Source organism: Lampetra fluviatilis, chromosome 5 (assembly GCF_964198595.1).
Source record: "Lampetra fluviatilis chromosome 5, kcLamFluv1.1, whole genome shotgun sequence".
Classification (NCBI taxonomy): Eukaryota; Metazoa; Chordata; class Hyperoartia; order Petromyzontiformes; family Petromyzontidae; genus Lampetra; species Lampetra fluviatilis.
The window spans coordinates 6,641,799-6,653,634 of NC_136279.1; the positions used below are offsets into that span (position 1 = coordinate 6,641,799).

Genomic DNA, 11,836 nt, shown 5'->3' on the forward strand with positions numbered 1-11,836 from the left:
CGGCGCTCACATTCGCAGTGGTCCCACCCACATCCGGTGCCGCCCCCCCCCCCACACGCGGGCAAGGCCCCCCGCATCCTCACCAATAGAAGCACGCGCTTTCGCTGACCCCGCCCACATACGTCAAGGCCCAACCCACTCTCCCCCCTCATCCCACCAATAGGAGCGCGCGCTCTCGCTGACCCCGCCCACATACGGCAAGGCCCAACCCACTCCCCCCCGCATCCCACCAATAGGAGCGCGCGCTCTCGCTGACCCCGCCCATATACGGCAAGGCCCAACCCACTCTCCCCCCGCATCCCACCAATAGGAGCGCGCGCTCTCGCTGACCCCGCCCACATACGGCAAGGCCCAACCCACTCTCCCCCCGCATCCCACCAATAGGAGCGCGCGCTTTCGCTGGGCTCGCCCACATCTGGTGTAAACCACGCCCCTTCTCCCCCATTCGGCAAGACCACGCCCCCACCCCCGGCGCCGCTCTATAAAAGGCAGCGCCCTCATGTGATCCGCCCTCTTTCCCGAAGCTTCGCGGGGCCATCTGTTGCGGGCCGGCTGGTGGGGCTGCACAAACACGTGGCCGCACTGTACCCGCACGTGGCGCAAGGTATTACGATTAGACCGCGCGCAGTGTGTTGCAAGGCGGTTGTGATAATATCGTGAACATGCGGTACTCGGAAACACCGTGTATCGGTGGAGGCTTTGGAAAGGTCGTTGGATACGATGTGATTGAAGGCATTGGGTGCTTAAGTGCGCGTGGTGGTTAGACGCGCGTTGAACCCGGCGACCCGAGTTCGCTTCGCATCCGCGGCTATTACCGTGGTTGACGAGTGCTACGAAACGAGCTTTGGCCCTCCGTCAACCCCGTACTGCGTAGCGTGGCCGAGGTGTGTGGGCGTAGATTCCCCAGGACCCATACGGCGTAGGGGGGGAGAGAGGCCTTCTGCAGTCTCGGTACGGCGGCCGCAACACGAAGGCATGTGTATCCTGGACGGAGTTGTAGGCCTCAAGCGTGATGGATGTAATTATTAAGCGAGCTGGAGTGGGCGAGATGACTAATTGCAGTCGGTAGCGATTTGCGTTGACGCACATGAACCTTTGCCATGTGGCCATGGCATTGGAAATTGCGGCTTTGGCCTAAGCGTCGATATAAAAACCAACATTGGTAAATCGTATAGCTTTGCTCTTAACAGGGCATTTTAACCAAACCAATTGCGCTTAAGTTCAGAGCAAGCCCTTGGACTATTACAAACACCGACCCTGAGCCGTTACCCATCTGTGAAAAAGCGCGCTACAGTTGCCCCACGTGGTCTGTGGCCAACTTCACTTATTCCGCAACACGTGTGGCAAGTGCACTAATCGGGGTTATTGCAATTTAAAGAATTGGCTTTACCCAGCACTAATATCGCATCCTGGGACAGCAGTTTGATCGCGTGGCCGACAACTTGAAACGTGGATGTTTAACCAGTCCTAATGGATTTAATGAACCAGCTTAGTCTAGTGGCCTAAACCAGTCAAATTGACACTGGTTTGTGTTTGATGTAGCAACCCAATATGCCGGGGGCATTCGGTGGCAGCAGTTCCTGTGCCCTCACCAGGCGATTAGGTACCAGGCCTGCACACGGGGCAGTATTAGCGGTCTGCCAGTTTGGAGTGGTTTGCTTGAAATTGTCAAATTTGGTCAAGCCAGTCCAGTGTGGTCACATGCCAAAAGGCCACCGTAAACTTTTTTTTTGGTTTACAACACTTGAGAGAAAGATAAGGTGTCCTTGTGTTTTAAAATCAGATTACTTCAACCGGTGGTGATGTTGGTGATGTTGGTGATGTTGATGGTTATTGCATTGGGGATTCGGCGGGTTGCTTCTGCCGGCTCGCCGGATGAGGGCCTGCCGATGCATCCAAGGGTGGTCGTTGTGGTTATTTGACCATACTTCACCCATTGCTGGTCAGTGCGGGTTGGTGAAGAATCTGATTGCACCACATTCCTAATAATAGACTGAACGGAGAAAGGCGTTTCGAAGCATTGGTGTGTGCAGCGAGACACCGCACATACACAAAGCGGATGGGCATTCCCCACCAAGCATTCAGACCGTTGTCTAGAATTCTAGATTTGAAACTTTCGTGACTGCAAGGATTCATATTCTTAGGTTTTTTCGGTAAAGTCACGTAGGTAAATTTTTTATTTATTTTACTTTTATTAATTTACTTTTTTTGACCTACGTGACTTTACCGAAAAAACGTCTAGAAGTCAACAGCAGTAGAATCCAAATTGCTCCGTGCCAGGTCGGCAGTGAAGGCAATCTGCGGTGTTGTTGATGATGATGATGGTGCGTGCCGAGGGTATCCGGCGGGTTGCTCCCGCCGGCTCTTCCCGAGTGGCGTTATGGGAGCGCCGAGTCCTCGCGGCTCCGTGGCGTCTGGTCCCGTTCCACGTCGGCACAGAGAAACGTCGCCCCCGCTCCCCCGCTCGCGAGGGAGTGGTGCGGGTGGCTCTCCTGTATATTCCTACAACTCCCCGAGCCCCTGGGCTCTGACAGCGGAGACAAACCATGCAGGAGACAGATTCACGAACCAACCCCCCGGGAGATGCCGCATCCTCTCGTTTGTTTATGGGAAATTTAAATGTTAAGTTTGCGGTGAAATGGGACTGGCTTACAAAGTGTATTGGCAGTACTGAAACGGATCAAACCTGGCTTGGCTCTCTTTTTTTGGCAAATAAGAGGGTGGTTACTTTATGAACCATTGTCCCGGTGGTAACGATTTGCACAATACAAATGTCGAATTGGTCAAAGTCGCAATATATTTTGACATTTATTTTTAATCGAACGTTTAGGCGGGTGAGATTCTTACGATAAATAATTGACACTAAAAATGTATTTTGTATCGATCTAGCTTAAGGTAAAGGAGCAGCCCTGCAATTGCTTGCTCATGGCGCTGCTGGTCGAAAGGCTTCCACTGGAGGGAGCTCTAGTTGTTGACTTGCATTATTAATGCTCTCGAATGGCATTGTAAAGCTACATTTCGTTACTAGGTCACTGCTTATTCACGAACTTCTCTCAAACTTTGAATACAAATGTGTTTGTTAATTTGCTGGTAGATGAGACTGATAGAGAACTAGCACACATATTGCTTGTAAACTTGCGACCTATTGTAATTTGAAAAGGTTTGATTATTATGAACGTTTACACAGACAAAACTGTTGCTACTTTGTGTGAGCTAATGTTTCCTCGTTTCTGGGTCCAGTCCATGGTGCGTCAATTGCCATCTAATCTGAAAGTTTGGATTTTGATGCTTTTTTGGCAGGGATATTGGTGCCATGGAGAACAAGCGTTTTAAAGTTTCCCATCTCTGTGTTGAGCAATTGTTGTGAGCAGTTTCCAAATTGACCAGAAATGGCACTCGGATTTTTATTGTAATGCGACAGAAAAAAACACTTTGGAAATCTCTCTTGCTCTTTCCGAATGTCATCGTTTTTTTCCCCCATGGGTGATACATTCAGGAATGACTGAAAAGGGGTAAAAAACAATTGAGGGATTTGTGTCCAGTCGGTCTGAAAACATGTAAAGCACACGTAATGTCTGTTATCAGTTCATTGTGCTGATGCTGCACGTTTTGACTAATTGGAATGGGAAAACTGGTATAACATGTAATTATACTTGTGTGCAATTGAGCATATACTCGATGTGATGCAGATTTGAGAATGTATAGCTCAACTGGTGATTCTTCTCTTTCCAGATGGCGTGCTCCTTAGGAAGTTTTATCAAGGATTCTTGTGGGTCAGGTCGCCGTGATCAACACCAAATGGCATTCATAGCTGTTTGTGACGACCAAGGGTGAAAAGTACACAAGGTATGATTAAAAAACAGGACCTGGTGGTACATTAATGTCTCGGATTGCTACATTGTGGCAGACACTGGCTGTATGTGTAGTTATATTTAGTGACTGAAACGTAAGTATTGATTTATCATTTGGTTTTGTGTGGTCGATCAAATACTGGAGTAGAAATTTAGTACAGTAGGCAGAGAATATCATTTGGCATCAGATAGCTTTTGAATGGCCAACTTTAAGTCATTGGTAGATGCTGCAGAAAATGTTTTTTTGTCTGTTAGATCGGTCACCAATTATTGATACCAGATTGTAAATAGACTAAATCTTGCTGTGCAGCAATGTGTCAAGCATGCAGACTGGGTGGGTCTGTAAATGGATTGCGATAGAATCCAAATGGCTCTTGTCTGGTCGGTGGCTCAGTATTAGCGTTGTGCAGCGGTCGCGGTGTTGATGATGGTGCGTGCCGAGGGTATCCGGCGGGTTGCTCCCGCCGGCTCTTCCCGAGTGGCGTTATGGGAGCGCCGAGTCCTCGCGGCTCTGTGGCGTCTGGTCCCGTTCCACGTCGGCACAGAGAAACGTCGCCCCCGCTCCCCCGCTCGCGAGGGAGTGGTGCGGGCGGCCCTCCTGTATATTCCTACAACTCCCCCAGCCCCTGGGCTCTGACAGTGGAGACAAACCATGCAGGAGACATTCTAACCAACCCTGAGATTGAGTACTACAGCAGCGCAGCCTCGAATTCCGTAGGGAAAATGTCAGTGCGGTTCAGTCGGTGGTGAATGAGACACTGCATTATTTTTAAGTATGTTGCAGAGTGGAAATTGTAAACCTGACTTGGAATTCATATGAACAAATTCTGATACTTGGATATCTGACTAGAATGGAATAGTAGTTCAAGATTGCCTCGATGGCGTACTCTTGAGCTCCCTCTCCGTGGTGGCCCTTGTTCCAACAGGAGAGTGAGGAAACGATTACCCATTTGATAGTTATTCGTATGACCGAATTTCTTGACTTTTTGGTCTTGAATTTGCAAATGCAACTGTTTAAATTTTAACTTGGCTTCGTGTGAATTTTTTGTTTTTCTGCATCAGCCCACCTGAGCTGTCTTGACTTGCTGTCCCATGGATCTTCACCCTGGGCATCTGCTGAGAACCATGGCAGGAGACGCATTGACGGGTGAGAATATGTAGCCTGGGTTTTCAATGGCCCTCGAACATGATTACAGCCAGGGGGAAAGGCTTGATCAACGGTCGTTATATAGTGCTTTATGGATGTGGTATTTCGACAGTATTTTTTACCAGGTGGTATTTGGTTGCATTGTGAGCAGTACCAATTCTGAAAGGGCATGATAAAGTTGTGCCGGCATTGCCATTTGTGTAGCAATTGAGAGGCATCTTGGAATTGAATCTGATTATTGGGTTATTATGCAGCCTTTTGTGTAATTGCATTTCTGGATGAAGGCCTCTCCCCATGCCATGTGTGTTGTTGGGGTTATTGGACCATACTTCACCCATGCTGGTCAGTGTAAGTTGGTGAATAATCTGATTACACAAGATGAATATAGACTGAAAGGAGAAGGGAGTTTCAAAGCCTCTGTGCACAGACACTGCGCGCACAATGCGAATGAGGATTCCCACCAAGCATGCAGACCGTGTCTAGAAGTCAACAGCGGTAAAATCCACATTGCTCGTGCCTCGTTGGCAGTTCAGTATTAGCACGGTGCAGCCGTTAGCGGTGTTGTTGATGATGGTGTGTGCCGAGGGGATCCGGCGGGTTGCTCCCACCGGCTCTCCCCGAGTGGCGTTATGGGAGCGCCGAGTCCTCGCGGCTCCGTGGCGTCTGGTCCCGTTCCACGTCGGCACAGAGCAACGTCGCCCCCACTCCCCCGCTCGCGAGGGAGTGGTGCGGGCGGCCCTCCTGTATATTCCTACAACTCCCCCAGCCCCTGGGCTCTGACGGCGGAGACAAACCATGCAGGAGATATTCTAACCAACCCCGAGATGCAGTACTACAGCAGCGCAGCCTTGCGTTCTGTACGGAAAATGTCAATGCGTTCAGTCGGTGGTGAATGAGACGCTGGATTATTTTAAAGTATGTTGCAGAATAGACTTGGAATTAATGTTAACATTCTGATACTTGTACAGCTCGCCAATATGGAAGAGTAGTCCAAGATCGCCTCTGGTATTTTCTTGAGCTCCCTCTAGCGGGGGATGCCCTTGTTCCAACAGTGGCGTGAGGAATTTACGTTGACATTTCGTTTTTGAATTTGCAAATGCAACTGCTGAATTTAACTTGGTTTTGTGTGTTAATTTTGAGTTTTTGTTTTTCCGCATCAGCACACCCGGCCTCTTGCTGTCCACGGATCGTCACCCTGCGCCATCTGCTCAGAACGCCGACAGGAGGCACTGATGGGTGAGCATACGTAGCCAGGGTTTTTGAGGTTTTTTAAGGGCCCTCAAGCATGGTTACAGCCGGGTGGCAAGGCTTGATCAGGGGTCGTTATAGTGTGTTATGGATGTGGTATTTTGACAGTCGTTTTACCAGGCAGTATTGGTTGCATTGTGAGCAAGTACCTATTCTGTAAAGGCACGGCCACGCTTGAATTTGTCCCTATGCAGGAAATGCAGTCATCTGGTTTGGTGATGCACCGTGACCTATACAAAATCCCTAAGAGCTGTAGGCCACAAGGTGGCAACAGAGCTGGCTTTATCTTCTTGGTTCTTTCAGTAAAGTCACGTAGAAGGGAAGTAATAAAATAATAAAAATAAAACATACTAAAATAATTCACGACACTTCGGCCACAACGCAAGCAGCCGTCCTCAGGTGTTGTGGCCGAAACGTCGTGAGAATTACTTTATTTTGTTTTATATTTATTATTTTATTACTTCCCTTCTACGTGACTTTACCGAAAGAACCAAGAAGATGAATCCCTGCAGTCACGAAAGCTTTAAATCGAAAGAGCTGGCATTGCCGTTCGCGTAGCTGGTGAGTGGCATCTTGGAATTGGTGCTGATTATTGGATTATTTTACAGCCTTTTTTAATTACATTTCTGGATGAAGACCTCCCCATGCCATGCGGGGTAGTCGGGGTTATTTGACCATACTTTACCCATGCTGGTCAGTGCGGGTAATTGAAGAATCTGATTACACAAGATTCTATATATAGATTGAAAGGAAAAGGGAGTTCTGAAGCTTTGGTGTGCAGAGACATCGTACATAAAGCGGATGAGAATTCCCACAAAGCATGCAGACCGGTGTCTTAGCAGTCAACAGCGGTAGAATCCAAATTGCTCCGTGCCAGGTCGGCAGTGAAGGGAATCGGCGTTGGTAGATGCTGCAGAAACATTGTTTTTTGTCTGTTAGATCGGTCACCAATTAATTGATACCAGATTGTAAACAGACTAAATCTTGCTGTGCAACAATGTGTAAAGCATGCAGACTGGGTGGGTCTGTAAATAGATTGCGATAGAATCCAAATTTCGATTTAAAGCTTTCGTGACTGCAGGGATTCATCTTCTTGGTTCTTTCGGTAAAGTCACGTAGAAGACTTTACCGAAAGAACCAAGAAGAAGAATCCAAATAGCTCGTGTCTGGTCGGTGGCTCAGTATTAGCGCGGTGCAGCCGTTAGTGGTGTTGATGATGATGGTGCGTGCCGAGGGTATCCGGCGGGTTGCTCCCGCCGGCTCTTCCCGAGTGGCGTTATGGGAGCGCCGAGTCCTCGCGGCTCTGTGGCGTCTGGTCCCGTTCCACGTCGGCACAGAGAAACGTCGCCCCCGCTCCCCCGCTCGCGAGGGAGTGGTGCGGGCGGCCCTCCTGTATATTCCTACAACTCCCCGAGCCCCTGGGCTCTGACAGTGGAGACAAACCATGCAGGAGACATTCTCTGACCAATCGTGAGATCTGTACAGCAGAGCCTCTCGTTGCGTATAAATGTGAAGAAAAAAATTCCCAAATTACTTGGCTCGCCAAAATGATACCGAAATGTTAACCGTGTTAAATTGCTTGAATAATTATTGTTTTTAGCGTTAAGGGATTATTCTTACCAAAATGAATTTTGTACTTTTGGAATAATGACGACTACAAGTTCAGTGGTGAATGTAGCATTGGCCGTTTGAAACGAATTTTCAACCCGAGGAGAGAAACTTGTGAAAGACGAGGCCATGCAATTCATGTTTATTGCAGTTGGTGAACCCTATGTGCCATGATGCTTTTGTGTAGGCGCTCTGCTTGCGAATGGTGTTTTTTCCAATATTCACGAAATGTCTCTTCTGTAGGTGCTGGTGGTGACGTGGTGCTGCATGGATACGAGATGGGAGCACTTGGAATAATACATGATGAATGTGTTGTTACCATGCCTAGCAATGCATCAACAGAGCGCTGTTGTTGATCTTTGTTATACACCCTGGCTTCTCCCCCCTCAACCAGTCTATATACAAGGTCGGATCTCTTGGAATTTCTCATTTACTTGCTATAGCAAGCGTGCTGTGACGATACAATAAACATTTTTTTAAATAAATATTTTATGTTTTGAACATTTAAATGGTACGGCATTGCTTTTTTTTCTGCAAACCTGTGTAAGTTCTGAAAAAAAGTAGCGTGTGAACTGCATTGGGACACTTTTTCAAATACTGTAGTTTGTTTAATTGTACATAACTGCTCACGAACCATTTTGTAACCTATCCATATTGACCAATTATAATGATCAGTGGGGTTGGGTATATTGCAGTGAAGGATAATGTAATTTGGTATTACAAATGCAATTTCAAGAAACAGGACCCTGCGGGGGGTGGGCTGGTAGGAACGAATAACCAAAGAATATAAACATGATGTATTATTACACTTGTTTAGCCAGGAAAGCCCCACTGAGTCTTAAGGTTTTTGTAGGGTCCTGCCAAGTGTTTGCAGTAGGGGGCGATGTTACTACACCGAATCTGACGATACGAAGGGAGTGTGAGGCCTAATTCTAGGCTTTAGGCCTAGCTGTAGACTTTAGGCCCCCGTGAGTTAATTTTAAATTTAAATGTTTTTTATTTATGTAAAAGCTTTACATTTAAATGTTTCTATTTAAAAGCATCAGGGAATGTAACATTGTTAAACATTAACACACGCGGGGGTACGATACGAAGGGAGAGTTTGAGGCGTAGGTCGAGGCTTTAGGCCTAGCTGTAGGCTTTAGGGTGCTGTGAGTTAAATTTTAATTTAAAAGTTTTAATTAAAAGCTATCTCAGGGAATTATAAGGGAATGTTACACTTGTTTAGCCAGGAAAGACTCATTAATTTAAATGTTTTAATTAAAAGCTATCTGAGGGAATTATAAGGGAATGTTACACTTGTTTAGCCAGGAAAGTGTCACGGAGTCTAAAGGTTTTTGTAGGGTCATGCCAAGTGTTTGCAGTAGGGGGCGATGTTGCTACACGGACGGACGATATAATCTATTGTAGGCTGGTCCACTTCGTTCCTACCAGTATTAAAACATGCCTCAAAGGTGTGTTCCTTGCCAATGGTGATTCCAATCTGGGCATGTGACATTCCACATTCCTTTGATCCCAGGGCCAGCCCTAAACATGATGGATGCAAGCCAGTTTTTTTCCATGTAGTTGAATGTAAAACACTTAACGTCCCTATTTTAAGACTTGTTCAAGCGATGTTTTGTAAGTGGAATATTTCCAGGGTATAAGCAAAAAGGCTGCGATGCTCTCATTGATGGTTGTGTAGAGATGCGTGTAGAGCGGTAGTGTAGCGGTTAACGCGCTGTGCAACGAACCTGGCGACCAGAGTTTGATTCCTGCTCACGGTCAACACCAGGTGAGGATTATTTGAACCGGTCCTGGACTCGGGTCTCAAATGAGGGCCTATCGCCCACTTCGTGTGCCGTTTTGGCCTTCATGGATGCTCGCTAACAGCAGTTTAAGGCTATACGCGGGATGTTTGTATAAGATACCTTTGCAACCCTTGGATGTGGCCCGTTGGGAATTTATTTAAAGCTTTCCCAAGCTTCCTTGATTGCATCCTACCAACCCAGTACATTCACCTTTGGGGTTCGCTACCGTAAGGTCCAACGTTCAGCCACGTGCCAACGTTCTAGCTTATGGGAAAGTTACATTGGAGTTGACCCTTTAGGCCTCCGTTCAAACACAATTTGGGTCGTTACATGTCTCAATTCCGACTGCATATCGCGATTCTTGGCTAAAAATAGGTTTGCCGCGCACACGTGACATTTCACGAACTTAACCCGCACAAAGCAAGGGATATCTGTACACAATTGTTTTACTTGTGCTCTTGAGTAACCGAATGTAAATTTGTAAGCCAAACATTCCCCTTTCATTTCATTAACAGTTGTGCACGTGACGCGGACACCAGAGGGCGCTAAAGTTAACGCAATGTAAAATTTCTAAACGGATCGTTTCACCCCTAGATAATAAATACACGTGCAATGAAAGGAGGTAATGCCATTACAGCGCTTTGAGCTTGGTTTATAAAATGTTTTTTTTTTATGTCTCCGTGTTGTTTTGCCTTTAAAAGTCGAATTATGTATCTGCATTATCGCTGCTCTGACCATCAGATTGCATCACTGCCCCGCAAAATGAACGGTCCATTCAGTCGCTGATGGCATCGGTAGAAACCTACGCATGCGAGTTTAATCCCCATCAAATGACCATGAGATCGATAGCAACTTTATAATGAAAAAGAGGCGTAATGTGAGAGTACGACGGAGTGGCGAAACATTCGATTAACCGCCGCGCTGTAAACCCAGTCACCCCCGAGTTCGATTCTCGATCACGGCGGCAAAGGTTGGTGATATCGGAACAAGAACTTGCGTGGTGAAGTATGGATAACCCTCTCAACCTAATCTATTGACAAAAGTTACTATTTTAGTTTTATGTAATTGCAATTAGGAGTTGGGAATACTCGGTGGTAATCGGTTGACAACTCCAGTGTGTTTCAGTAAGGTAACAATATTAATTGCTTGAGTCAATAACCGTGTGCCAATGCACACTTTACTAAAGTCACATCTTGCATTTCAACTATGCAGATTAAGTTTAATTCCGACCGTATATTTAAAATGTATAAAATTCGCTTACGTGCAATGTATCGTGAGTTTGAACAATCAATATCAATCAGTCGAGGCATCGTTACGTTACGCGTCTGTTAACTTCTCACAAAGTGTGAGCCACTTTATCATCTACCCAACAAGGCTGATGTGCTGACTCGACCCCTGAACCGGTTTTAAATTTCGATTTAAAGCTTTCGTGACTGCAGGGATTCATCTTCTTGGTTCTTTCGGTAAAGTCACGTAGACGGGAAATAATATAAAAATAAAACATAATAAAATAAAGTAAATATTTTATTTTATTATGTTTTATTTTTATTATTTCCCTTCTACGTGACTTTACTGAAAGAACCAAGAAGAGGCTTTAAATTCACCACTTTGCCGACAACAGGCCCTGTTCCCATAACTGCATCACGTCATTGCGTGGCCCCCTCTGTGACTTCACGAACTAACGATAGAAACCCGATAGAGGTGCAGCCCTGCAAGTCCTTTCTCACGCCACTGCTGGTGGAAAGGCGACTCTAGCCGGGTATTTGGCCTACTCTTCCCCACGCTGACCAGACGTCTTGGAAGGGGATGGAATGATGGCGATGAGTACCGGTATTGCCTTACCATATTTCCCATCACCGAGGGGAGGGGGAACACGTCTGAACAAGACATCACCCCCCCCCAGCACCCCCTGGGCTGCGCCTTGGGAACAATGAAGTTGAGCTGCAAAATGATTTAATCAACTGACAGAGCCGAGGCTTGCACGCAAAGATGGGGAGTTTGGGCAAGGCTGAAGGGCGCCGTGGGCAACTTTCAGATGTAATTATGCCTGCTTTTCACTGATCGCGTGGTATTAAGTGACCGTGGCTCGGTCGCGGGGTCCTTGGGTCTGCGGTTACACTTTTGAATGGGGCTGCCTGTAATGACATTGACTAATGGGCACGGCCAGCGGATGGGAAATTGAATTTCAGAGC

The 11,836-nt window shown here is 46.8% G+C and overlaps 1 long non-coding RNA gene and 4 other non-coding genes across 5 annotated transcripts; all 5 read left to right on the plus strand.

Annotated features, from left to right (window-relative positions):
• Positions 1-432: 432 nt before the first annotated feature.
• LOC144932478 (uncharacterized) lies at positions 433-8,311 on the plus strand. The gene is made up of 5 exons (XR_013636914.1): positions 433-604; positions 3,733-3,846; positions 4,914-4,998; positions 6,159-6,234; positions 8,098-8,311. It is a non-coding gene; the product is annotated as an uncharacterized LOC144932478 (long non-coding RNA).
• Positions 2,329-2,561, plus strand: LOC144932808 (small nucleolar RNA SNORA73 family). The gene has a single exon (XR_013636951.1). It is a non-coding gene; the product is annotated as a small nucleolar RNA SNORA73 family (small nucleolar RNA).
• On the plus strand, positions 4,286-4,518 carry LOC144932807 (small nucleolar RNA SNORA73 family). Its single transcript, XR_013636950.1, has one exon. It is a non-coding gene; the product is annotated as a small nucleolar RNA SNORA73 family (small nucleolar RNA).
• LOC144932809 (small nucleolar RNA SNORA73 family) lies at positions 5,576-5,808 on the plus strand. Its single transcript, XR_013636952.1, has one exon. It is a non-coding gene; the product is annotated as a small nucleolar RNA SNORA73 family (small nucleolar RNA).
• LOC144932806 (small nucleolar RNA SNORA73 family) lies at positions 7,473-7,705 on the plus strand. The gene has a single exon (XR_013636949.1). It is a non-coding gene; the product is annotated as a small nucleolar RNA SNORA73 family (small nucleolar RNA).
• Positions 8,312-11,836: the final 3,525 nt, after the last annotated feature.